Source organism: Falco rusticolus, chromosome 11 (genome assembly GCF_015220075.1).
Source record: "Falco rusticolus isolate bFalRus1 chromosome 11, bFalRus1.pri, whole genome shotgun sequence".
Taxonomy (NCBI): domain Eukaryota; kingdom Metazoa; phylum Chordata; class Aves; order Falconiformes; family Falconidae; genus Falco; species Falco rusticolus.
The window spans coordinates 17,774,379-17,800,471 of NC_051197.1; the positions used below are offsets into that span (position 1 = coordinate 17,774,379).

The following is a 26,093-nucleotide window of genomic DNA, read 5'->3' on the forward strand; positions in this document are numbered from 1 at the left end:
GAATTATTTGTTCAGTGCTCTAGCTGATAAACCACAGCCTATTTATGCCTCATTGTTCAAAATTTACTTGCCTATCATGAAAGGCTGCTATATTGTAACTAAATGTAAATCTTAAATACACAAAGTCCTATCAAGAATGTGTAGAATATGTTTAAAAAGTATATCTTCAGTTGGATATTCAGACTGACTACTTGCCTTAATTTATGCAAATATAGCCTATAGCTAAAAGCTTTGTATATTTGTTTCCCTATGGTATTAGTATTCAAAAAATAGGACATTCTTTCAAGGGCATTTTATAAACGCAGAACTATAATTTATATAGCAAATTAAAGCTCATACAAAATGTGTGCACTGAGGTACAGATTAACATATTTAATTTCAGTATTACCTGCAAACCTATTTTTTTCCATGCACTGCTCTAATTAGCCATATAAAATCAAGTCAGTATATTGTAAGCAATTATTTTAGTAGGAGTAGAAAGAGAATCTGAATTAAATATATGGTAAGAGATAATATCTTATGGAAATTAATATACTCATTTGTGTCAAGAAAAATGCGTTCTAGCTAAATTTTATAAGATAGTTTGGAGTTCAAAAATATGACTCAAGTAGAAGTTGTAGTTTTATAGTTACTAAGCTGTTAGACTGGAACTGCTTTTAAGTTCCTTATTAATGTGTCAGTGCTCATTCTTTGATATCTACAGATTGTCAGTAACTACTAATGTCATTTCATATTGTGAAATTTCTCCTATTATGAATATTCACTCCCCCTACAGTCAAATGTGTAAACTGTTACTAACTTTATGTTAAAAGAAGTTTTTCTTCCATCATTTAAATGTATATATCATACTTGCTCTTCATATTTTTACTTTGTAACTATTCACTTAAGAGAATTAAATGATGGTGAAAATCAAAATGCAATTTTTGTTTCATTGAAATCTAAAAGTAATCCTAAAAACAGTAATTTTTTTCTTTCCCATTTTACTCTCAAAAAGTCTGAAAGCTAAATATAAAAATTATGTTCAAGGAATGAGAAAACAAAAAATGATCCATGTGATAATGAACTTCAGCTGTCTTCTTCTAATGCAGTTCCCAGTTGTGATGGGATTCAGACAGCAGAAACCATTTTCGAGCAATAAGAGCATTTAGCTGATCAAGTTGCCGTAATTCAGAATTTTACACTCAATTTCAATTGTAGAGTCAGCAATACATGCCATAGTTATGTTCCCTTTATAAGAAGGATAACAGACCCATACATTTCCTCCTACTTCTTGCTCATGATCTGAGGATATCCATGAAGACCAATACCAACCACATGGAAGTCTAATGCCTGCATAACTATCTTGTGGCCTTAAAGCAACTCTTTCCCATTTCTTGGCACAAGAGTTGCTGTCTGACATAGCTGCCGTATACCTCCTTCACTCTGCCCTGGGAGAATGACAGTAAGGAATTTTATTGCTTGCAAGGGCCCACGAAAAAAAGCATGCAGATAATAAATCCTTTTAGAAGAGAGGTACAAAAAATTGATTTACATTTTTGCCTTCCTGCCTCCAGCATCACACAAGAGTAGCTAATGTGCAAGAAACTTCCTGTATCTAGGACTATGTTTTTTCCGTCTCATGAAAATTCAAAGCTTTCAAATGCTTTACTGTTTCATATCTGGATAAACCAGTGACCACTACAAAAATACAGTGCACACAAGCATGGTATGGTTCTTCCTCCAGCACTCTCTCGTATCTCAGCTGAGCATTCTGCCCACTTGGAAGTCTGAGGTAAGCTGTCCTCACACTTCCTACTGAAGCCTTCTCATCTTGTATAAATAGAAAAATTTCATAGGAAAAACTTCTACCTGGACAGAACATCAGCTACCGGCCAGCCTTAAACAGCTGTATTTTATATATATATATATATATATATATACACATATATATATATATAGACACACAAGTAGAGGAATTACATATATATGTATACACACATAAACATATTCCTATGAAACAGCTAGATTTGGACAGATAGTCATCTCTACTGAAACTCATTCTATTTTACAAATCCAAATAGTTTCCCCAACTATAGGAGGAATAATTTCCAATCTTCTATATTAAAGTGTACAAGTAAAAGAAGTGTGAATAAAATATTTTTTAAACTTCCCTTAACATTGTAGGACAAATTGGCAACACGGCCTCAATCCAACCTATACAAATATGTGGAAGAACTTCAGATGCGACAGCTAAATCTTGCACTCAACAAAAAGTGCAGTAGGAGTGACAGAAAAAGTGGCAGACAAATTAAAGAGCTACTTCTGTTTTAGCAATTTTTTGTGACAGCATTTTAAAAGTTTGCTGGGCAATTGCTCTAAAATGACAACGTGCTGCTGAGCTGGTAGCGCAGAGTACATAAAAGAACTTGTCAATAGCTATTTCAATAGGGACTTTCAAACTCACAGGAACTTTAGTATACATCATTACATCATTAAAATATTTAATTCTTTCAGCTTTCACAGATGTAAAATTTTTGCTGCACGAATTTTGCTAATTATCTCTGACATTTATGCTTATGACGTAAATGTTACATACCTCAGAGATGGTGCTTATCTACATCCTAGTTACTAGAGTCAACACGCTTGCAGTATCAGAAACAAAAGACTAACTAATATAGAGAACTTTAGACTCAGTAATGCAGTTTTGCATTGAATTTTTCTTCCTCAGTTTCTCCAAATAAGTCCACCTTTTGGGGTACTGTAAAAGAATTATTTCCATGCAGCATTTCAAATGCATTTTCATTGTATTGTAACAGAAATTACGTCAATTGTTGTGATTTTATTTCAAAAGAAAATGGTTTCCTTACAAAGCTACTATAAATATGGTCATGTAACAGGAAATATTCAAAGAATATTACTAAAGAAATATTTTGCATCTGCTCTATATTACTTAGCTTCTGTGTGCTTTTTTGTACATATTTGCTCAAAATTAATAATGTACCATTTTGGAACATAGCCTTGCTTGTGCAGTTTGAAGATTCTCTGCATGTTTCAGTAAAAATGGAGTAGGTTTTCTTTTTATCACACACATCAGAGGTTTTCCAGTCACTTTAACAAGTACTGTCTTAAACTTCCCAGCCAAAGTGACTAGTGACATTTTTCAACACATTACTCTGGCTGATGAGGTATTAGAATAAGAATGATCCAAATTTAGTTTACATCAGAATTATTCAAGTGATTCTAATGCCTTTGGTAAAAAATTTTAATCCTGGATAAACTCTGCTGACAGAGGGTCAAGACACAGATAAATACATTTTTCATTTCCCCATCACCAGTTTGAACCTATTCTACTTTGGTACTGTCCAGAATTTTTCACTGCTGTAAGCTGGCCTGTGTGAAGTTTCTAATAGGAAACAAGTACTACAACAGATGGAAGAGTACCTGAGATGTACAAGTCTACAGTATTTTGTTATATACTGAAAAGACAGTTTATGAGCCATCCAAGACTTTGTTCTATCCCACCAAATGCACTTAATGTTAGCATGTAAATGTTGGGGGGGGGGGGGGGGGAGAGGAAAATACTATTATTCAAGAGGACATCCTACCAACCACAAGTATTTCACATGGTGCCCAGTCCTTCATATGGATTTGTACGTGGCATCATCTCATGATGCCTGTTTGCATGCTTGACTGCATTTTGCAGCTACAGAACAGAGCCAACAGGACAGCCTAGTGCCAGTCACATGAATTTTCAGAATTTCTTAAATACTTATAGTTTTGAAAAGCAACATACTGGGGTAGTACTTGTGGAGCTAAAGCCAGTTTGCCATTTTCTGAAACTAAAGTGTTTTTTTAAAGCAACATAATACATACCACACCTTGTAATTAAAGATAGGCTATAGCTGGAGTGAGCATGTGGCCCACTCTAGTACATACTGACACCCAGACTCAGATCAGTTTCTGCATTCAGACAGGAGATATGTGGGGAAGATGTTACCACCGAAATCATACCCAGTCCTGTAGTTAAAGTCCACATGGGAACTCCCAGTGCACTGGCTCCAATGTGTCACAAAATCCTGTATCTACCTACCCCAATCCCTGCCCCTCTACCTGTCTACACACATTGCACTGCTGAAGAGTAGTTCACAGGCTCTCCCATGCACCATTCACAAAGTATATGAAATTTTGCAGCTTAAGATTCTCTTTCACTTCAAACAACGGTTTTATTCCATCAGAGACTTCAATATCTAGATTCATGTCAATAAGCACAGCATTACCACAAACTAATACAACCCTCTGAAGCCCAGGGTCTTTGTTAGATCCTGCAAATCAATATGCAGGAGCTGTGGTATTATGTTAAAATGGTAATCTTAATCTTTATTTAAAACTGACTTCATCTGGGTTTGAGCTACACAATGTCATTAGATTTTCACCAGTAGTTATATGCATGATTCAAACACCATTCCAAACATCTGAATGGTCAATAGCTTTACCCCGTTCAAGTACTCAAAGTCATCCTCACTGATATTGTAAGAAAATTACCAAAACTTACAACACAGCAAAGAAATACAATGCTTTTTAAAATGATACAATGGTTATAAAACAATTCATAAAGTGATGCATAAAACGTGTACTTTGAAGATGTGTACCATCTTTTCAATCATACTCATAGTCAGCGAAATAATACAAAAGCAACAGTACCGAATTTAGATGATATTGACATTAAGCTATATATCAGCTACTATATGTATTATGAAGTAAACGTAAACCTACAACACTAAGGAAATTCAGCAGTAAGAAAATAGTTTTCCTCTGGTAAGTACAGAAGAACTTGCAATAGACATTTATCTCACTGAATTAACTTCTCCCTGGTTACAACAGTCCAACTGGAGTGTCAAAGAATGTCTTTGGTAACACATGGGCTCAATCTGCATTCAGGCAAAACTCCCATCCAAATAAATGGGAATCTCTCCTACAGCTCTGATTCTGAAAATGCTTACATATGTGCTGACTTCAGGCTTAAGTAACCCTACCGAAGTCCACAGGACCAGTGGGCTCAGAGCCTAAAGAGGGAGTACAAAACTGAGCCTTACCTGAACAATGGTTTGGAGTTCCCAAGAGGAACTGTTTACGAAAACTTACATTAAGACTGCAATGCCTAACTCTTCTAGTCTCCTTTGAAAAATCTAGGCTCCTGTGGGCCAGCCAAAAGAAGGGAACAGCTGTCCTCACTGCCTTAATTCCAAGATTCCTGCACTATATGAATAGTTGTGATCCAGATTAAGTTCTACACTTTATCAAATGGCATAAATATATAATATGATAATGCTAGACCTGTATGCATTAGATGGGGACATATGTTTGTAATGGTAACACACTGTCACTTAGCAGGGAAAGGATCGTTTTGTGACAGGCAAATTATTGCTGTATCTCATTAGGAATGTTATGTTCCGGTACTGAGTTAAGACATACCAATTGCAAAGTGGTAATCATCATAATATCATCAAGCTGTCGCTATATTTGAATATGATATGACCTCACCATCAGATCAGCCCATTGTCACCTACCAGCTTGGAGTACAGGAAAGATACTGCTCTACAGTGACTCATGCACAGAGAAAAAAATTAAAAGTACCTACTATGACAGCCTACTAGGAGATGTGTTTAGTAATTTGTTTCCAGAAGCCTGTGACTTCACAGCTGAAAGGTGGAATATTTTGAAAGTTTCTGAGCCTGGAAGGTGTCTGAATTATCCAATAATGCAATCTGTCCACAGCATCTTATTATGTGATAGCCAGTATTTGATAAAAATATACAAATCTGAAAGCCTACATTTGTAGGTCAGATTTGCCTAAAAAAATTAGACCGTTTTGCTTGACTTGATAATGGAAAAGGCCACTATACCCTTTGGACTCCTTTTACCACTAGCCATCTCAGTCAGTATTTGTCTAATGAAAAATTGTACCCTCCGAACGAACAAGTCTTCAGATACAACAGAACTGTCTCTGACAAACGGAAGTGCCACCAAGGGTTCAAAGTCTCCTACATTTGATGAAATTCTCTCTCACGTTAGAAGGTGTAAATATCTAAGACATAGAAATTTAGAAAAATTTCTTCTCAATTATCTTACTGTAATGGGAGTTCTTCAGTTATAGAAGGCTAGAAGGTGTTTCTAAATCGATTCCAAGACAGTGCCATGTAACAGAAAGTATCTCCCTTGTTAAATCTTACTCATAGAACTGCAAGTTCATTTGTGGCATTAAAAAAATGGGGTTTCATCTGTCCCTTCAATGCCCTTGAAACTCCTACAGACAGAGTGACACAGAGCTGCACAGTGATCTCCGGGACCTCACAGATCACTATAGAAGGAAGAAACATATTCTCTTCTAGCTAACTCAGACAGTTGAGAAAGTTGGTAATTTTCTCATTACCCTTTCTCCTATGCAACAAAATAACCTAATACATATGGCAGAGTAAGCATGTTTTCCTATGCCCAGAACAGCAGAAGCACTTCAGTTACACTGGATCCAAAGACAGGTGAATAATTTCTTTCCTGGAGACCCTAATACAGTCATCTTCATTTCTGCCTAGCCAGTGGCAGATTGGCTCCAAAAAGATTGTTTCAGATTTTAACAACTGGACTGATCTAAGCAACCTTTGTTTTAGTCTGATGATTTGCTTGCATCTGCAAATACTTCTCTATATATACTTAAATATCAATTAGGTAAGTTTTACATTTTTATTTATCTGCAAATTATGTTTTTATTCACCTATCATATATTTAGCAACAGCTAATGATCAAACAAAAATTTTAAGATTTTAAAATTATAAAGAAAATTATCATTTACTAATGTGTTTGGCAGCCATTCAGTTTCACAGCTAAATGACAGTATTCCAAGCTTTATGGCTGTGTCCTATTCTTCCTCTTGTGGACAATCTCATCTAATGACTTGATTATTACTTGACATCCTTGTCTTTCATTGGTTTATGCTTTCTACTCCCTCAGGTGCATGTGCGGAGAGTTAATCACAAAATAACATGACAAAACACAGAACACTAACTGGGTACTAGGTATTTCTCCACCACTACCAAAACAGTTTCCCATGATGAACCAAAGCAGCCTACTCCCATTATAAAAGTGGAACCAGCATTTCCTTTTCCTTGAATACTTCCTCAAAAGTAAAAACAAAATAGGAAGGAAAGAACTGCAGAAACTGGGCTCTATTCTTCTGAAGGGGAAACTATTTTTATATTAAAGTCCTTATAAAACTTCCGTCAAGGGAATCTAGAAACAAGAAGAATGTGTTGCCATTGGGCCTGCACAAAAAAATTCTGTGCAATTATCAATACTTTCCAAACAATTTCTGCTATCCTTTCTCCCACAAAAGCAATGATGCACATTTATACTGAAGAACCAAAGCTTTCTTTAGATGGGCAATTCAAGATCCTGTACTTATAGTACCAGCTGTTTCTCAGGTACAGAATCATCTGTGTTAGTGTCATCTTATTCAGCAAGGAAATGACTTTGGTGCTAGGGAGCGATGATAGCTCCATCTGACCAAAAGTGGTCCAGAACACCACCTGAGAGTTCAGTTGGTCTTACAAGCAATTCTCTGTCCCCATGCTCTACTGACTCTAACAGTCTTACATGGGATTTTGTTGGATCCACACTGAAGAAAGGCAGAAACCTCAGACTTCAGATTAGGAATTACTGACATCCTTTCTTCCTGATGGCGCAGATAAAATAATACACAAGTAATACCAATACTTCTAGTATCATGCATTTTAAATGCAACTAAAATTTCCTGTAAAAAGGAAGTCTGTTCTTTCACCCTGATTTATTGCACTGGCAAAGGAACTCCTCCTGATTTACATTACAGTATGTGAATAAAAACTTGATGTCATATATTTCAAAAGGTTTCCTTATAAATTTGTAGAATCAGAGATTACACCACAAATATTTTTAATGAAATCTAAAAACAGACGCATTAATTTAAGTCTCCAATTCATTAAGAACTAAACCTGCACGGCTGATGGACATATGTCACTTCTAGGGGATTCCAAAGGAATCTCAATTTTTCACCAGAATTTTAGCATCATAGGAAAATGTGACAGTAGTAATAATACATGGTATTATACACTGCTAGACAAGTTGGACAAATTACATCTGCTACTGAATAGATGTGGACAGAGTCTGGTTTAGAAAACTTCCTGCTGGGTCACAAACATACATCAGTAATGGTTTGTTTTCAGCACAAGAAAAATGGCCATTGTCATATTCCAAAGTGAGTATAAATTGTTTTACTATAAACTCCCTGTTGGTCCCTATTTAACTGAGAAATCACTCAATCTATATTTATTTTCTCTCTACATGACATTGCCATGTGTTGGTATCGCCAAACTCGGCCTCAATAACAAAACCAGTATTCCCTTACAGGACAGACTGCACTCTTGATCTTAAGGAACCTTGCCATACTTTAACTCTTGGTTTGCCCCCACTTCCTTTGATTTGGAATCCAATGCTCTCGATTTCACAAAGTCAAGGCTTCATTGCTTGTAGAGATTCACAAGACAATCTCTACAAACTTCCACCATGCTTGACAATTAGACAGTTATATTTTATATGTACATATATTAATATATAAATTTTGAAAACAAACTGTTCTCTATTTACATGACCTCCTGTAGCTTCAATAGAGAGAAAATCCTAGTCCAGATTAGCAATAATAGATATACATATTCCTGCCATCCTCCATGCAAATCACTTTTTAATTTGATTTCCAAGTAAGCTGACATTCTTACATAAAGCCATGTAAATGTACACAAAACAAGTACATAGACTTTGCGGTTCTCCGTTGCATTTTTTTACCCTTCCATCACATTTTTAGTATCTGATAGAAACAGGTAAATGACAAAGATTCTCCAAGAACTCCACCAAGGAAGGCTTTGTTGAGGATGTAATTTTTCATACTTAGTGCCATGAAATGTCAGCCTGAAGCAAAATCAAATCCACCATGCTTAGTGTCACAAACAGTTCCATTATACCAACAAGAGCACAGCTGAGGAAAGTGACTGAATCTAGACTCCCAGTAAATACTTATCTGCTAAAGATTAAATGTGTTATACTTGCATGTATTTGTATTGGAAATATTATAGGTTTGATTTTTGTATGTAAACATTGCACACATTCATAAGGGAACAAACTATTCAAAACAAAACAGGAGGATTTCTTTCATTTTCCTTAACCGGAAATTACAAACAAGCAAGGCATCAGACAACACTTCCTACCCACTAATTTAATCTCGGGGAAATAGGAATATATTTTGTATCTTACCACTCTTCACTGGAAACGTAGAGCAACTTGTATATTTTCTTTAAGAAAGGAGGTTGAGAGACAGGATGCTACTAGAAAATTAGGTGATCCAATCTTTCCTGTATCTAGCTTCTCCACATTCTCACTGCCCAAAGTAGCAGCAGCAGCTCAGTGTGACTTGCACAGGCAAGCCAAGCCAGGTGATAGATATCTCAGAAGAAAGCAGGAAGGCAGAATTGCTTCTCTAATTATGCTAATCAATGGCATCCTTAAAGCATATAATTCATTCCTCTTTTATAGGTTTTTCCAGAAGAGAAAAACTAAGAAAGGGCATAAAAGAAGGGTATTTTTCCTTTTGTTACTTTTTTTTTTTTTTAAAAGAATCCATGATTTACTGGGTGGAAAAAACAACAGTCCTTCCAAACTTCTTTTTATAATCAGATTTTTCTGGTTCCTCTTCTGCACCAGGACTTTTTTGCATATTTGGAGAAAGTAGAAGCCACAAGTGGTGAAAAATGAGAGCTTATTTCCAAATAACTGTGAGTCCCTCTTCCAAATTAAGAAGGGAGTTTGCCTATTATTTTTCCACAGCGTGCAGAAATTTAAGCAGTTACCTGGAAAGCAGGTGCTACAACATGGTTTTGACTCAGCTAAAACTGAATAAGGGTTATTTCCTATGAAAGTAAAGAAAACCTGAGTTTGCCATTGTCCTTCTCTTGCCCGAGTGATGTTTTTCAGTTCAACAGCACGTGATGAAGAAGCTGTGAGTTCTTGAAGCAGTCTGCCGCTCTCCACTCACAGCTAGTAGGTCCCACCTGGTCCACCTGTGGCTAATTTAAGAAGTCACAGGTGCCACAATAATCTAGCAGCAGGAACTGAGTCATTGTAGATATTCTTTTAGATATAGAATTGCAGCTACAGGCTGAGATCTGTTTTGGATATGAACTTCCATCAGATCTTGGAAGACAGTTAAAGCAAATCTTCAGCTGGGACCTCAAAAGTTAAGGGAGGGAGAGAAAATTTAGCTGTACTCTGAATTTTGGACATGTGTTGTATACTGTGTTATTATGGCGTTCCTCTAGCCTAAAATAAGATAAAAATTAAGAGTATTTGTAGTGAAAAGTAGTGACAAGTATTCCTGCTACTGGCCTGTCTTTCCTATTGGGAAAAGCAGTATGTGAAATACTGTTAGACAGTTTGTTGTAGCTGCATGATATCTGTTTATTAGAACCCACTGATGTAATTTGGAAGCATAAACATTGTATTTGCCAATAAAACTATTGCTTCAGAAAAGCACACATCACCAGTTATTGTCTTCACAAGGGTATGTTCCAGAGAGACTTACATTGGGCTGATCAATAATTTGTGGGCTTTCTGTTAAAAAAATAAGTGTCTCATGATATTCTAGCATAACTTTAATCCTCCTTTGGACAAACATATAAAAATGAAAGAAGAAATGATGCATTTGAATATAAGAGCCTTACAGAAAAAAGATTTTCTATTAATCCCAAGAGAAATAACAATGCTGTCCTGGTTTCAGCTGGGACAGAATTACTTTTTTTATCAGTAGCCAGTACAGTGCTGTTTTGGATTTGGTACCAGAATAACATTGATAACACACTGAAATTTTAGTCATTGCTCAGTAATGCTTACTCTAAATCAAGGACTTTTCAAGTTTCCCATGCTCTGCCAGTAAGCAAGGTACACAAGAAACTGGGAGGGAGGAGAGCCAGGACAGCTGACCCAAACAAGCCAAAGGGATATTCCATACCATAGAACATCATGCTCAGTATATATAAAGCTAGGGGAGGAGGAAGGAAGGGGGGACATTCAGAATTATGGCATTTGTCTTCCCAAGTAACCATTATGTGTAATGGATTTCCTGAATATGGCTGAACACCTTCCTGCCAATGGAAAGCAGTGAATGAATTCCTTGTTTTGCTTTGCTTGCGCATGTGGCTTTTGCTTTATGTAGTAAACTATCTTTATCTCAACCCACAAGTTTTCTTACTTCTACTCTTATGATTCTCTCCCTCATCCACTGGGGGGGGAGTGAGCAAGCAGCTGTGTGGTGCTTAGTTGCTGGCCAGGACTAAACTACAACATATGCACACTAGAAATGCATCCAAAATGCAGTATGCTTAGTGGTAGGATCTCACTTATTCCAAAGCTACCAAAACCAGAAATCTCTTAAGTATAACTGTGTAATTCACACACAAAGATGAAGAAAGTGTTCACTTTGTGAGAAAAGCAGTACAGAGGCTCCACCAAAGGAGAGATTAGAGCTGGAGGATGCAAGTTAGGAAGCCAATACAGATAAAATAAGAATAAAAAAGAACCAGCACACATCTGATTTCTGAAAACTTTTGAAAAAGCACTAGTTCAGAAAAACAAAGGAGAAGAAATAAAAAAAAATCTTGTTTTCTGACACTCCCCTGCCAAGACCAGAAAAATGCAGAGAGAAAAAAGAAAAGCAATATCTGAGGATGATGGGAACACACTAACTGGCAGGCTGGAGAGTGAGTAACTGAAGGGACTTGCAAGGTGAAGAACATTCTGAGTGCCAGGAAAAATTACTTTTGTATGTTAAATATTCACTGTCTGGGAAAGAATTAAAATGCCTACCCACTCCTCAGTGATCATCACTTCTGGGTTTTATTGTGGTGGGAATATTATTTAAATGGAAAACCATGAAAAAGAGTTAAAAAAAAAAATCTGTTTTGCAATACATTTCAGTGCAATCATTATTCATCTAACATAAAGTCCTAACTAGAGAAAGTCCTTTTATAGCTGAATCTCTTGTTCCATTTCAAAATTCAGCTACTCAATCTATTTATTTCTATCTCTACATTTTAAAAAACATGTTTTGAATGAAAAATAGCCTTAAAGATAAGTTCAATGCCATGCTTTTTCCTCCCATCTCCAGCGTTATTAATTCTAGCTGTTTGTTACTACATAGCCGCAGAGCACTATAAAGATTGGGGGTGAGGGGTGGGGGAGGGGATGGTGAAGGGGTTTAGAAAGGGCATCTAGTTGAAGGTTATGCTGAAATAAAGTCATAACTTGCTTTAGACTTATCTATGTCTTTTCCCAACTGTATATGACCCTCCCTTCTTGCTGAGCTGTATTAACTGATTCTGATGCTGTGTATCAGCTGACAGACTTCTTGTAGAGCTTTATTCTTGCCACTGTGGTTTCAAATGGTGGCTGCAATAAAGTATGGACAAATATTTAGCAAACCTAAGGAAATTTGGAAATAATTTTACTAGATAGGTTTATAGTAAACTATTTGACAATGATCAGTAGCTTTCAAGCACAAGAGTCAGCTAAACCTGCTTTTTGTAATAAAGTAAATACAATAATTCTCAGTGAAATTAAGCTTTCATTGATTTCTAGTGTCCTGCTATTTTTATGTTAATCCAGACTATTTTAAATAGACTGCTGTTTGAAGTGCCCTATGAAACATTTCCAAATGTAACAATTGGAGAAACAACAGGAGCACAAGTTAAGGTAGGAAAAAGCAGCAGCAGCAGAAGAAAAGGCTTTAGGGCCTTTATTTAAGACAGCTGAACACTGTTTTAAGAGCAGAAGATAGCTAGAAAGCTCAAGTAGGTTTTGAGAAGATTACAGATGAATTCTGGAACTACTAGGTAGTGATATTATCCAAGCCACCTAACTTCCAGAAGCTTTAAAAGGTTTCAGCTTTGGCCCACTTCAGTGCAAAAACAATTACGTTGATTCTAGAATACTTTTGACTACCCCCATTACAGAAACAGCTAACAGTGCTCTACCATTGAAGACTGACTGATTAGAGCTTCGAGCTTCAGCTGGAACAGGTTAAGAGATGCTTACATCTGTTTTTATACCTCAGTGACCACTGAGTCTCCGTAAAGAAAAGTAAGTTTGGATTTTGATCCTGTTCTATTCATGCCATAACTGTTAGAAGAAATCCTTGTCTTCTGCCTGCCACCAACCACTCTAAAATGTCTTCTCCTGAACACATGTTTATGTATGAGAACAGCTTCAAAGAGTTTAATTTTTTTTGTTCAGAACAAAGGACACTGCATTTACTGGTAGATTCCACTTAACATTGCTTCTGCAGCACCCATACCTTACATGCTTTGCCAGAGCTTCTGATTAGGCTTTGCTATTCCACTAACTCTTTGATGGCAAAAATAAATTTTAAAATTATTTGTGGACTATCCCCTGCTCTGTTTTTCATTCAGCATCTAAATATTCAAGGTAATCCAAAGCTTAACTCCACACATTATGAAAACTATCATTTAAAATTAATTTATGTTTAAAATGACCTATAAAATCTTTCTTCTAAAGCTCGGTTGAGATATCAGTTGCTTAAATATATTCAACACATTTAGCAGAATCCTATCACTTCTCCTGTTCTTATTTAATTAAAAATTACTTTTGCCAGCCACAGGAGAATCAGAAGAGCTTTCTTTTGAGTTATTCACAAAGTGGTAAAATAACACATGCAGATACAACAGCTGACAACATAAGCAGGGTCAGTGTTAGGACAAACTGGCCAAAAAGAACAGCTTTTGGCATAATTTTAATCAGTCCTTGGGTGCATGAAATGTCATGGAGTTTCATATGAAATGAAATTATCCCTTTCTCTTAGCTTATTTCTGTTCCAGCTAATCCCCTAACTCTTTATTAAACATTATCTTTACCATCTGCTCTGGGTGAATGTTCAACACCTTGCAGAAGAACCCTGGCCTGATTGGTTTTTATGGGCAACATGATCTGAGTTTTATGCACATACTTAGGATTATGTCAAGGACAAAGAGGATGAATAATCCATTAACTATAATAAGCAAGAACCTGTATCAGTGCAGCTAGAACATGTGTTACGTTTCAAAAGCAAAAGATGAATCAGAGATATGTGGATCATAAAATACCCATAACCCAGGACCCTGTCTGAACTAGACATCATTTCCATACATACACACTCCACTACACAGCATTTCTGGAAGTGATGTTTCAGTCTTGATGAATCAGACTTTTACTGCTGAAATGGCATTTCCAAGTCTACAACATGCAAAGAAATAGCTCTGCTGAACTGGACGTTTCCTCTAACATGGAACAGATGGTAGCAAAATATCTGCCCCATGCACAGGTCTTTCAACCACATCTGTATGGTCAATAATAGAATGTTACTCTATTTGCATACTTTTTGTGAGCCTCTAAAATGAATCACCAAGGAATGGCTACCGTTTAAAGTTATAGTCTAAAAATTTACATTTAAAAAAGTAATTGTCAAACGTTAGTCAAATGTTGCTATCAATTAGATCCAGCTATTGCTTCCACTCTTTGATAACCACAGACATGAAAATAACATTATCACTATTAATCATAATATTTAGTGTAATGTGTACCATCCTACCAAGACTTCATTTGCTGCAAAACACATAATTATAAGAGTTTGGTTCCTTGCTCACAACATTTCATGTAATTACTCTTGTCTTTCACCTTTACAAATCTGTTACAATAATTTGTCTTCCTTTGGCTAACCTTTCAGACCAAAGTATTTACCCTCTCTTCCACTATAAAGGTTTATGATCCCATAATGAACAACAATTATGATGGTATCCGATCACAGTGTGTATATTAACAGAAAACACCTGGACAGTATGTCTTTACTCATCTTCTTGCAGGAGGTTTGCACCAGATATCCTTGCAGTATGCTTTAAGATCTAAGGGCAAACTACTCTTCTAAATGTTTTCAGCACTTTGCAGAGAATTATTTGACCCACAGTGAGCAGTATACTTCACTGCTGTATCACTCTATACATTAAGTGAATGATCAAGTTTTTCTACTGGTGGAAGTCATCTGGATCCTGTCAATTTCAGTAAAACTATGTCAATTTAAGCCTACAGTGTGATATATACACTTTTAGAATCAGTGACACAGTAAGGACTCGGAGAGAGGTAGCTATTACTAACTACTGGATATGCTTCTAGGACTATGAGGGCTGTCCACCTGAGAGCTCTGACTGGCAACAGAAGGCTGTATTAAACCCTGATATTCAGACCTCAGAACTCTACATGCTTAGGTTGACCACAGACCTTGAATTCTTCACCTGCTCCTCTAGTACCCATTAGGGGCAAAACAAGTAAAGAGAATCACTGACACTTGCCATCATGTACCATGATCCAGACCACTGCCCTCATAGCTCATGGGATTAGAGGGACATCAGATTAGACCCTAGCTCATTTACTATACGGGAACCAGCTCCAGTTCCATACCCTAATCTAAATCTCAAGTGTGCAATGCTGTAGATGAAAACCTACACAATAGTTGCATAGCTTGGGTTCTTGGTAAACTTATTATCCTAAACTTCAAGACTAGTGACCAGCTTAGAAGTACAAAGTATTTAAAAAAAAAAAAAAAAAAAAAGAGTAATAGATCTAAAAGAGCCCAAAATAGTGTTCTGTTAAATGGCAAAAAATAACCTTGTCTCTTCCTCTCCAAGTCCTCTAGCCATAGGCAGCATTCAGTGGTAGTAACAGGTAGGCAAGGAAGGATCCAGATACCAGATGCAATGCTGCACATTTCTCTCCCTTTTCCTCTGCAGGAGTCCCTCACCCAGGAATAAAACAAAGATTTACCTTATTACTTCATCTCAAACACAAGCACAGAAGCCCTGGGGGATGAAGAAAGAAGTGAAGGGGAACGGTATAAGGAGTCCTTCTACAGGCATTTCTGCTGAGATCCCAGCCTCCAACTGTCATATTTTTGCCCCTGTCAGAACCACATTTCACTACTTTGATTAGTTTAAACTTGCAGCCTCCCATTCTCAGATATAAACAGCTAGAGCATTCTTCAGTTAAATCTATTATATCTTGGAGGCCTTCTGTTTCAGGGGAATATGTATGTACCAGTAGAATAAATATGACATAATATGGCACACATTCTGAGTGGTCTACATGTCTGTACTTAAGCATGTTTATGACACAAAATTTCTCATGTAAATAACAGGCTGCTTAACACACACAGAGTTCTTCTTGGACTAACTAGTCTTTGTGAATCCCTCAATTCAGAATACAAACACCATTACTAAATGAAAGAAAGTCTTCCAAATAAAGGTATACATAATATTCAGAGTAAATCCCATTTAAGTTGGGATACTTCAGTTCCTGAGTAGACAGAAAAATGGGTTCCAAACACTCAAGTCTGGTCAGAGGTCTAGGCCACTCAGCAGAAAGCACTCCTATCAGTTCCCATCCTAACCACTGAACTTCGAAGACTCTTTGAAAGTAAAGAATGGAGTTATTTTTTTTCCTGCTAATACTTCAATTAAACCTCTTCACATGAAAGAAATCAAAGTTACTTTTCAGGTGTGCCTGTTGAAAAGTGCCAATTTTCAACACAATGGGAATTTTAAAGCAAAAGATAAACTTAGTATTCATCCTTATCTAGAAAGTGTCTCTCCCCTCCGCAAAACTTGTTTATGTACATATATACATGCATGATTTACCTGAGGTAGAATGACAGTGGGAGATGTAGAAGAACCCTCTCCAAAATAAAAACCTTGAAAGTATAAAAAAAGGAAAGCAAAAGAGTTATGTAAACTGTTAAAGAGAAATAAAGATTTTATACACATCACTGTTAGCATGAGTAATACACAAAATGGATTTGGTTTAGGTTACCAGCTTTTATCCAGATTATCCAGACTATCAGCATCTGGTTTAAGTTGCCTATGTAACCATCTGTAGTAATGTCACATGAAGGATTAGCCTTATCTGACATTTGTAATGAATATATGGATGGAAGAAGAGGAAAGAGCGTGAAATGGTGTACAATTGTTAAAATTTCAAATCAGGTGAAACAACCTTTCTGCTGATTCTGACACCAGTGGGGGTTTTTTGACTTTTCAAACATTAACATATGTCTTAAAAAAACAACATATCACCACTGATTTTTTTAAAGAAAAGCAGGCAAATTTAGAAAAAAATAATTTAATATATTTTTATATTTGACCTGTTAAACGTAACTAGAACATTAAACAAAAATAAAGCCTAATTCTTCATGTTCAATTATGACAGATGGGTGTGATCACAAAAACATCAAAGGCAGGCTTATCCTAATCCTCTAAAGTGGTAAGTGCCTCCTGAAAGGTCCTGAGTGCCTTCTAATCCTACTGAGGATAGGCTGCAAGTGCATCAAGAGGTAATGGGAGTAAGTAACAAGGGTAATAGTGGGCTTTCCTGTCCACAGGAAGAACCATATGTATCAAAAAGATCTGGTCTGTTAGGAAGCAACCTGATTTATCTAAGTATAGACATCGGGAAGTGGGAAGATGTGTGTTTATTTTCCACTCTCCATGAGCTTATATGGTATGTATTAGCACAGCCCTAGGCATGCAGCACGTAGCTCTAATTCAGAAAATCTGGCTGCTCTTCCAGGCTCTGTTATCTGCCCAATATTGCACAGTGCCCCAGGCCAGTATCTTTACCTCTTGTCATCAGTACCTTCTCTCCACAAATGGTGAAATTGAAATGACCTTTTCTCAATAGATAATGAAGTCATGCAAAAGTCACAAGACATAAGAATCCATTACCGTGATTAGTTTTAATGCATCAGAATACATGTGGAAAAAGCTAATACTCAAATCCTAAGAAATGTTTTGATTTGGGGGTTTTCCCTTTGGGTGCAATCAAATATTCAGAATAGGGAAAATGAGAATAAAGGATCCTATAAACTTGAGGCAAGTAGAATGTTCCTTGGAAGAAGAACTGAATTGGAATGACTGTCAATCAGGTCAAGTTCACCAAGAAAAATCTTTTCATCATAAAACTGCCAAGTGAAATATCTAAATGAGGATTGGGCTGAGTATTTTGAGGCTAAGTGATATGACAACATATTAAATAGTACTGCAGCGGAGCATAGCAGCTAAAAGCATGCGACAATGCCAACCACTCCCCTCCAGTTTAAAACAAGCCTGCTAAGTCATGCAGCAAAACTACCTTGTGCAAAGTCACAGATGATACCTAGGGCAGCTTAAGAACTAAGCCTCAGATAGTTTTATGTTGTCTCAATGAAACTTTAGGATTATTCCTATTGGTCATATAAGGCATGGATATCTCATTTCCTTTGGTGAAATGGCCACAATTAATAGGTGATATTAAAAAAAAGGTTTCTTCATATGTGTATTATTAGATGTCATATGTCCATGAGGTATGTTTGGGGGTCTTTTTCAGATATCTAGATACTGCTGTTACCAAGCAGAATGTCACTAACAACTACATTTTATAAATTTGTGTGAGACATTTTTATAGCACATGTTGTATTGGCACCATTGCCCAATACTGCATGCAATTACTTTGTTGTTGCTGAGGGCCAAGCTCTAACAAATTAAATTTAGAGAAGAGAAATAGGCTTATATGCAAATGGAATTAAATGCTGACACAAGGATAAAACAGTGCTGGATTTAGACAGGGCTCTCCCCCCGACTTTTTAACCAATCATTAGATTTAAATTGAGCAGACAGATTCATCTTTGATTTAACTCCACTGTAATCAATGGAACTGCAGCAGGGATAAACCCAGAGCAATATGTTTTTCACAGGTTTTATGCAATGGCTATCCAGAATGAAGTAGACCAAACAGATTTATTATTTTTTTGCTTCTAATTTATAAAATTATTTCCCTGTCCCCAAATCCCTACATCAAGGAAATTAGTGCATAAAAATGGATAAAATAGGCAGCTGTATGCCAAATACTAACTGGTGACCACAGGCTCTATACCCATAAACTGAAAGCCAAAGTATTTATCTGACTTACCTGTGAACCAGAAAGAACTCCCTAATGATGTAAGTACAGCTGGATAATTGCATGGTTTCTCCTCAATATCACTTGCACTGTATAAAAACAATTAAGTACATTTAGTGCTTCTATAATATTACTATCACATATAAATTATTGCTGGATTTAGAAAATTATGTTCTTTGGGGATCTGTAGAAGACCTAGGAGGAATAATGATTGTTGGTTTGATCACTGCATTAGACAAGATTCATATTTCAGTAAACTTTTAGAACCCCTGGTTGCATTTTGTGCATTTATTCCATGACTGCTCCTGTATACGGCTTTCTCCCTTACCTGTCTCCACTGGCACTTCTTGTGGAAACAATAAATTGTTTATCAAAATACTTTGTAAATTAATGTAGGACCAAAGGACTCTGGCAACATGCACTGTATATGCAACTAATGAGGAACTAGGGATCATTGCTCCTACCAATCTGACAGACCCTGGATTTTTTTGGCACCTTTTTTTTGGCATCTAATCCTCTTCATTTTTCTCTTTCTTTCTAGTTTTTCATTGCTTCTTTTCAGCTGACAGCTCATTGCTTATTCATTTATTCGTGTGTCTTATTTTTTTTGGTTTTGAGGATTCTTTATTCAATGGCAAGTTTAGAGGAATTAGTTTGTTATTCCACACAGCCACTTCTCTGTATTAAAGCCATCAAATGATACAGCAAACTTCTGTACAGGCATGAAATTTTACCCTTATTGTGTCACAGTTTTCACTCTTGCATTACTTTCTCATACACACACAAAGTTATAGCTTCTTTTTCACTGTATACACATACAGCTATTTTAGGTAACTGCTAATGGTTAGCCACCTATATTTGAGGGAAGCATAACAGACTCTCTACTGGCTCCTATGACATGGTCACCGCCAGTGAGAGTTTGCAGATGATCTGGCTGAAATATTGGAATAGCACAGTGCTTTTTACTTTGAGGCCCATGGAGCCCCTAGGTCCGCAATAGGTAACTAAGAGAAGTCTATTGTCAAGAAGTCCATGCATCAAAAAATGCTTGTTAACTGCTACAATAGAGTTATCCTGAGCTGGCAGAGTAGCCTTGGACTACAGGCTTCCTAGGCAAAGGCAGCAAAGCAGTCAAATTTCAAAAAGCAAAATTAATTTCAAAGCAAAACTCACTTCAGATTAAATAGCCTTAGCAAAACATCTATTTCCTTTGTACACTTTGGTTTACATATAAAAAAAACAAGAGATAAGAATCAAACAAGACAAATACATAGCACTGCACTTAAATTGGTGGGATTACTGACCTTTGTTTATATTTGCTATTCTGCAGCAAATCACTAGGGACACAGCAAAACAGTGCTTATCAGTACTGTTTTACTAAACAAACGTGCTAGAATCAGGTCTGAAGCACATACAAACTTCTTTTCTTTTCTGTATTTCCTTCTTCCCCACCCATCCAAAAAAAATATACAGATATTTGCTACGAACACATTTTGCTTACTGGAGATTTTTGAAAGCATAATCAGAATTACTTTGGCAACACACAGTCCTATCAAAATATGAACAAACAAAAGAATTACTGTAGTATCATGTATTTTCATGAAAAGTTAAGTTCTAAAAAAAGTTTAACGAAGTTATGAAGACATAAGCCAATAAAAAGTGAGGAAACCAACTCCTTTCATAATACACATCCAGCTTTAAAAAGAAAGATAAAAATATACCTTTGCAAGTACGTAACTCTATAAATTAGAGGAAAATTAATATTTTACAGTTCAGCTACTAGTACTTCCCAGAACATGAAGCATGAAAGCCTGAGTATTCCTCTTTTTTCAGGCAGTGAAGGTTTCTAGTTTTTTCCCCATTCATATTTGTTACCACCTTCCCATCATTTATATTTAATTGATTTCAAAACACAAAAAAAGGCCTTTCAAAAGAAAACGCTTTAGAAATATTACAACCTGTATTACAATCCTTCTAGATTTTCACCATGGAAACTATAGTAATTTTCAAGTAATAAAACTTTATGCTTACTTTCTGGAGTTCTAAACATTTTGCTCTGTTTAGTTATTCAGTACGATCTGGTAGTACCATACTCTAGATTATTCATTCTTCTTACATGAAGAAAGCAGACTTAGAGATGGTAACTAAGATCAGCATGAATTCAAGGATCTAAGCAATACTAAAATACAGGATGTCTGTTACTTAAGAAGTAAAACCTGCATTAAACTTTCCCTTGGAATATTACTGTTATTAGTAAGAAAATTTTCAACCCAAGATTATAAGCCTAATTTTTTTTCTAATCTTTCAACAGTTGAAAAACAAAGAACATTCTAAGGAGAGAAACTTGCATCAGGTCTTATATCCAGGAAAAAAAACTTGCTGGATTACTATCAGCCTCCTAGAGCTTGCCTTGAAACTTCAAGGTCATTGGCCCATTTTTAGATCTTTCTTCTACTCTAGCTTTGAATTTCTCCTTTTTGTCTACCAAAATACCCAAATTTATTTGCAGTTGCAAGAAGGTTATCCTCCATGTGTTTGTTACAGGGTTTTACATTGAAATAATAAATAAAATGAATTTATTTAGTACTCTAAAATGCCTTTCAGTTCTATGGGGTGACTGGCTGATGTTTGGTGAAATCTCTCTGCCGCTCTGGAGCCCCCTGCTGCAATGTCAACACGTGCCGTGCAATGCCAAAGCAACAGAGACGGCTGCCTTTGCCTGGGCCCTTCATCTGGAAGAGCCAGCTAGTTAAATCCACAGCTGCAAATGGTGCACAGCTCTCAGATGGACATAACATCTTGTACTTTGAATATTCCCTTTTCGTTTTTCCCCAGTGGCAGAAACTTCATCTCAGTCTCTCACCTAAACTAAATGATGTTTCTAAAGGAAGCTTTATATTCCTTTGGGAAGAAAGTAGTAAAATAGAGAGTCAGAAGAGTCTTTTATACAAAAAAAAAAAAAAAAAAGGATTCAAAATATTCAAGTATGTAATCATCATAGTAATCAAGTGAATATCCAAAACAGATTTAAAAAAATGGGTTCACGGTGAGAAACAGCCCCTTTAACTGGTGAGCAGCCACAACATAGATAGAAAAATCAAATACAAATAAAAGGAATCATCCAAACACTGAATGTAAGAACTATTCAGTGAAAGCATTTTACCATTTCTAATATAATGAAACATCCATCTTGGAAATATATAGTCCAGACAGTGGAGGAAAAAGGTTAGTTACTTTTTCAACTCAAGTTTGAATGAATTGTTGGATGGTGCTGAACTGCAAAACAGAAGAATCTGGATTCTGTTTGCAGTGCTGTGTCTGACTTGTTATGAAATCTGAAGGGGTCACTACTTGACTCTGTCTCAGTATCCTTCATTCCCTATTCTCAACCCTGGTGAGCTACAGAAGGTACAGACCAGTTCTTCCAGTGGGCACACCTATGTCAAAATCAGAAGAGTGACAGAGGGGCATGAATGAAAACATTTCCAGACTAGCTTTACTCTCACTGGCCCACTCAACTATCTTAGTGAGATTTTAGTCACCCCAATAAGCACTCAGGATGTCTGGCAGACTTTTGCATCCTGTGCTGTAGTCCATGTTTCCTGTCAAAGTCCCTTGATAAAGTTCCTTTCAGCGTGGCCTACCAGCCCTTCACTCCCACCACTTAATTACAGTGTGCAGTAGTTACTTTGTATATGTGCCATCTGCATCTCAACTGGAGACCTCAGGTACCACTTTATGACACATAAAAGTAGGTGCTGCTGAAATACAAGCAACTTGCTTGCACTGATGGTTTGTTGAACTGCCCCTGCTTTTCTTCAGATATGGTGTTTAGAAGCATTTCCTGCAATTTGAGCAATTCATACCCCATCAGCCTGGAGCGTAGATCCTTGCAGTTAGACATGCTGAGGAGTCAAAGAGCCAGTGCCCCCTGCACCAGTCCCTGCAGCACAGACACAGACCCTTAACATGCCAGGTAGCAGATGTATTGCCTACTTGTGCAAGCCCTGCAACAGCCACTGCACAGGTGGTTGGTTAATACCAACAGTATGATGCATATTTCCTGTGCTGAGGGGAACTGCATCTTTCAGGAATTGTATCAGGCTCTAGCAAAAAAAAAAAAAAATACAGCTAGGGAGAACATATTTCAATATGAGTGAGCTAATTATAATTTTGGCTCCTAAAGCTTTCTAACAGCCAAAATATAAAGTCCAGCTGGCATGTCCTTCAGCCTGCCTGAAGGAAATAATCCCAATTTATAGCATAATCAAAAATCATGTTTCCATATTTTTGGGGTTTTGTAAGTTACTGCCAATACATCAGCCTATAGAAAAGCCTTAGATTGCTTTCCAAGTGATGGAGTGCCAGGAAGAAAAAGTTTCAATGTATACACATTTTACTGCCTCTACATTGGTTTAAAAAGCACACAGGATTGCCTGGCTGGAAGTGAGGGGAAAAGAAATACCAGTCGAGTAAGGACTCTGTGAATCACATAGCCCTGCGCAATTAAGGGGCCATTGTTAATTTTCAGATTGTCATAAATCCATTGGAGAATTTGAGACAATTCAAAAACCAATTACAATAGAATGAAGATTGGGCAATTGGCTGAAATGAAATCCAGCCACAGAAACAAAATGTTGTAAGAAACCAGCCCTGAAATATGTTGGGAAAATAAAAAGCATACAGAACGGAGCAACTGCTCACACATAGTCTTTTAAAGACCAAGGTTATTTGGTATGAAGGCAGAGGGTGTTGCACAGCTCTGAACACTGTTTTGCTAGGTACATTAGGTCTTACTTGTTTCAATCAATTATATGCTAAAAACATTGAAACTACCACAGATGTACAGGGAAGCAGCTGTATGTTTTCACTCACTATACCTGTAGTAATAAATAAATAAATAAATAAATAAATCACAGAAAAATACTATAGCACTACTTGCCCTGAAATAGCATTTTGAGTACGCACCTGCAAGGGCAGATAAATCTTTCTACATCTCTTAACCAAAACACTGCACCACAAATAGCAGTTTGCAATGATCAAAACAGCATTCATATGTCTATTTTTAAATGATATTTCTTTAGAGATGTAATTACGATTTTGATTACTTGTGCACCGATAGAAACATACCCTAGGTTTTATTGAAAAAATGTAAGGGACCAATCCTACAAACCTTATTAAGATGAGCAAGCCTTAAATAATCAACAACAGACTTCAGCACGGCTCTAGGTAAGAAGTTCATGTAGTAACCCTAAATTACTTAAAGCCTAGATGTGCAATATTGATCTTGCAAACCAAGGATAGGAAACCACATTTACTCTTTGGCTGACAGCCATCTTGTGGGTTCTGTAGTAGCTGAAGAGTTGTAAAGCTTAACATTGGTGGTACACCTCCTGCCTTCTATGATGCATTGTGACTTGAATGCAATTTTCTTCGCCACACATCCACACTACATTTGTATGCTCAGGTATTCAAATTCCTTCAGTTCAAGTCAATGCTTGTCCAAGCCATCCTGTCTAACACCAGAATCTAGATGGAGAGGGCTTTGCTAGCTAAGTACCTGAAGAAACTGCTAGTTTCAGCAATTTCTCCAGTTGCAGAAATTCTGTAACATTCAGTTCAGAAATGTGCAAACGTAAAGCATGCTTTGGGTGGCAATGAAGACAGAATGGAAACCTGCCTCTACACACTGCCTGCTGCTTCAGCCTTTGCCCTTTATAACACCAAACCCTTCAACAGTGTGTCTCCCCTGAACATGCGTTACATAATTACACTATAAAGGGTGTAGTTTAAGTACCAGTATTATTTGACCTCCTAGTTCAATCTATTGCTACATTATCACAACATATATATCTGTTACAACAGTGAAGCACCTATCAGTCTCCCAATGCTAATACCTAGTTATTTACTAGCAACTACAGCCAGAACCCTGATTTTCTCTCAGGATCTCTGAGGATTTTCTCTCTTATCAGTTAAATACAAAATTCTATACATCTTTATATCTTGACTGTCTGGGTATCTTAACTAAATGTCCTTCTGAGATAACATTTTCTTGGTAGGGATCAAGTCTGTGGCCAGCCAAAGCTGACAAATAGCAAGCATTCAGGGACAGGAATCATATAGCAAATTTACTGATAAGATTATACAAGTGAGAGCTGCCAGCACCAGTGAAAATAGCCTCCTGCATCCAGAGAAAAAAAATACCAGGCCACTGAGTCACATGTTTGGGGGTAATGTTGAGGACAGGGAAAGACAGAATATTCAAAAAGCTATCACTGTCACAGGGTAGGAAGAAATGGACTGATTTCCATACGGACAACTGCAGTGACTGGAGCAAGCACCCCTAGCACATCAGAGGTCTTAACTCAGATGAGCACCTGAGGGAAGATGCAGTTCTCCAGGACTGGGGCTGCAGGGATTGCCAGGGTCCTCTCCCTGCAGTTGAGGCAGGTGGAGGCAACGTCCTTGCCTGCAGCAGTGAGCTAGCAGTATGTCTGGCAGTGAAGATAGCCCACATCATCCTGGACTGTACTAACAGCATAATCGGCAGATTGAGGGAAGGGAATAGAGACTCATCACTCGTTACACCACATGCATAATATTGTATTTAAGTTTGGGATCTCTAACACTAGAATGACACTGGTAAACTAGTGAGCTACCAACATGGTCAGGGACTGAATAGATTTATTTTTTCTGTCTATTTATATATATATATATATATATACACACACGTAAGAATTCCATGGAGGGTAACTAACTGCATAGAAACCTCCAATAAGCAATTCTTGACTCACAAGTGGCTGTAGGCTAGAAAAGCATATAGGTGTTATATTTGATTAATATTTTTGTATTTTTTTCTAGGTGGGCTTTTTGGGAGGGGGGGTTGCTACTCTTAGAAATAGGATACTGGACTAGACAGCTCTTTAACGTGATTCCATATGAAAAATTTTATAAGTAATATTTTCAGTCATTTCAATAACATGCTAAGTTTACTACCACAAATATCTATACAG

General features: G+C 36.8%; 1 long non-coding RNA gene across 1 annotated transcript in view; it reads right to left on the reverse strand.

Moving 5' to 3' along the window:
* Positions 1-16,785: 16,785 nt before the first annotated feature.
* Positions 16,786-26,093, reverse strand: part of LOC119155670 — a 38,961-nt gene continuing 29,653 nt past the window's right edge. The window contains exons 2-3 of the long non-coding RNA XR_005106791.1: positions 19,093-19,169; positions 16,786-16,840 (exon numbers count right to left, since the gene is read on the reverse strand). This is a non-coding gene — a long non-coding RNA (uncharacterized LOC119155670). The remainder of the gene's footprint in view (positions 16,841-19,092; positions 19,170-26,093) is intronic.